The following is a 2,530-nucleotide window of genomic DNA, read 5'->3' as shown; positions in this document are numbered from 1 at the left end:
TTGTGCCCCTTTCTCTTGGCCAGGACACCATAGTGGAATTTGGGTCATTCGACCCTTCCTGCCTGATGCCCACCTGCCCGGATTACTGGACCTACTCAGGATCCCTGACTACTCCACCACTCTCCGAGTCCGTCACCTGGATCATTAAGAAGCAGCCTGTAGAGGTTGATCATGATCAGGTACATTCTTTCCACATTTCTGTATAAGGAAAGTCTAGTTTTCCTCTTCAAAACAAGCCTGGGCTCAAACTTTGGGATCAGTTTTTAACTTATAATGCTTATACATTTTTATTAAAATGTGCTAACTTCTTGTCTAATTTGGGTATGAATTAGAAAGCTTTAGTGAACCAGGGAAAGGTGTTAAAACATAGAACATAGGCTTTTTGCTTTCATTCTTGACAGTGACCTATATTTTGCTGTATACACATTGGGTAGAGTCTCTATAAAAATTAAAACTCTTTTAAATGAGAAAAAATGAAGGCTGGAAATAGCTGTTTAAAACGTTTTAGTTAAGTAAATTTTACTAAGGAATCTTAGAGTAGAGACAGAATCCAGTAAAGCCTAAATAGAAATTTTATTCTAAGTTGGGAGTTTAGACTTGGTATTTGTTTCTCCTTTAGAAATTAAGTGTATTGTATCAACATACAAAATCCTGTTTAATAAATTAACTAAACTATAATAACTGTTTTTACTTGTTTACATTGGATTTTTATTGATTTTTTTTTCATAACAAAATCTTCCAAATTCTTTTTTTCAAGGCCATGTAACAATGAAACTAAAACACACTAAATGTTGGGATGCCCCCCCCAAAAGTAAACAGTAGACCAATATCTCTCAAGAAAGTTTAGGAAAAAAGAAAGCTAAATAAAATATTGAAATGGAATCCAGAGTGCATCAGAAGAAATATATACCGTATTTGCCGGCGTATAACACGACTGGGCGTATAAGACGACCCCCTAACATTTCCACTCAAAATACAGAGTTTGTTATATACTCGCCGTATAAGACTACCCCCTCTTCCGCACACCTTCCACACACCAAATAAAAGGTAAAACAATATCAGATTTGATTTTAACATTTTAATTTATATTCAAATGCTTATGACATGCAGGAAAACTGTCACAAGGCTGTATGTAATCAAACATATACATAAAACAGTGCAAGTTTATTACCGGTAAACATACCGGGAATTCACTAAAGAAAACACACTCTATAGACTGGTACCGTAGATGCTTCTCAGGAACACAGGCAAGCAGCCCACAACCTAGAGGGACTGTCAATGATAGAAGTAAGATAACAAATAGAGGGAGAGAGCAAGTGCCGGGCAAGTCCCTAGCAAGTTTGCTGGCGTGACAGTTTCACCTTAAAAGCCTTCAAACTCCTCCTCATCATCTGATATTAAAAGTTCATCAACGACATCTTGGTGCCATGATAGGGATGATAGGGGTTTGACTGGTCGACATTTTCTCTGCTGTACTGTACAATGGGGCAGTATTGTGGTTGGCTGTTGGCTGTATACAAAGCCTGATTTGATTGGTCCCTGCTCCCTGTTTGCCCGCCCTGTCACTATAGCAGTCTGGTCCACCCTTGCATCAGCATCTCCCTGGGACCTCACTAGTGTGCAAGTGCGAGCTCTTCAACATTCTAACAGGCACCATGATAGTGCAAAATCGCGAATCTTCAATGCATATGTAAAGAAATATACGGTAACCCGAATTTACCACACTCGCAAAATCGCACACGGCCAACCATACACCCAGTATGGTATCGCTGCTGCTGCCTGAACGGTATGTGGAATGAAGTGGGCGGGCATCGGGAGGCCACTATGGCACGGGGCAAGCACTATGGGCAGTCTATCTGAAGTGTACCTGGCGTATAAGACGACCCCCCACTTGGAGGCATATTTTTCAGGGCCAAAAAATCGTCTTATACGCCGGCAAATACGGTACTTTGTCCGAGTGTAGGATTTTTTTAGTATTGCAAGGATGTTTCAGTATTAGGAATGATATGATTAGGTACCTACTATTATTAGCGTCTATTTATATAAAAACCCTGGGTGTTCGCCCATCACATCCAAGGCTCAACCAACTGGAAGGAAGTCAGTCCTGCAGGGGTCGCCTTGGCGACGGCTGCGCCCTCCCCTGAGCTGTTTCTCATGAGGGCAAGGTTTGAGGCAAGAACCGGCCCTCAGAGCGTGGATGCACTGAGTCCTGGGTTGCCTTGCCAAGGGCTGTGCCCTCCCCAAGCTGTTTCCCCTGAGGGCGAGGTTTGAGGCAGGAACCGGCCCTCGGAGCTCAGAGGCACTGAGTCCTGGGTCACCTTGACAAGGAGTGCACCCTCCCCGAGCTGTTTTCCATGAGGCCTGAGAAAAGAACCCACCGTTGGAGTGCCAGGAGCACCCAGCGGCAGTCAGTCCTGGGTTGCTGAGGCAGAGGCCACAGCGTGGTAGAACTCTGGGTCTGGCCCAACAGGGGCCATAGCCGGCCTTCAAACCAGACCCTGACAGTAGGGAGGAGGGAGCCCCGTTCCTC

General features: G+C 44.0%; 1 long non-coding RNA gene and 1 other non-coding gene across 3 annotated transcripts in view; one reads left to right on the top strand and one right to left on the bottom strand.

Moving 5' to 3' along the window:
- LOC102752472 overlaps nucleotides 1–804 on the top strand; it is a 9,778-nt gene extending 8,974 nt beyond the window's left edge. For both annotated transcript variants that reach the window (XR_001513950.1, XR_001513951.1), the window contains exon 5: nucleotides 24–804. This is a non-coding gene — a transcript (uncharacterized LOC102752472). The remainder of the gene's footprint in view (nucleotides 1–23) is intronic.
- Nucleotides 1–2,530, bottom strand: part of LOC107183169 — a 34,798-nt gene that overhangs the window by 17,374 nt on the left and 14,894 nt on the right. The window lies entirely within an intron of this gene.

Source organism: Myotis davidii, unplaced genomic scaffold (assembly GCF_000327345.1).
Source record: "Myotis davidii unplaced genomic scaffold, ASM32734v1 scaffold10221, whole genome shotgun sequence".
Lineage (NCBI taxonomy): Eukaryota > Metazoa > Chordata > Mammalia > Chiroptera > Vespertilionidae > Myotis > Myotis davidii.
Note: the sequence above shows the minus strand (reverse complement) of the source record. Positions and strands in the feature narration are given on the sequence as shown.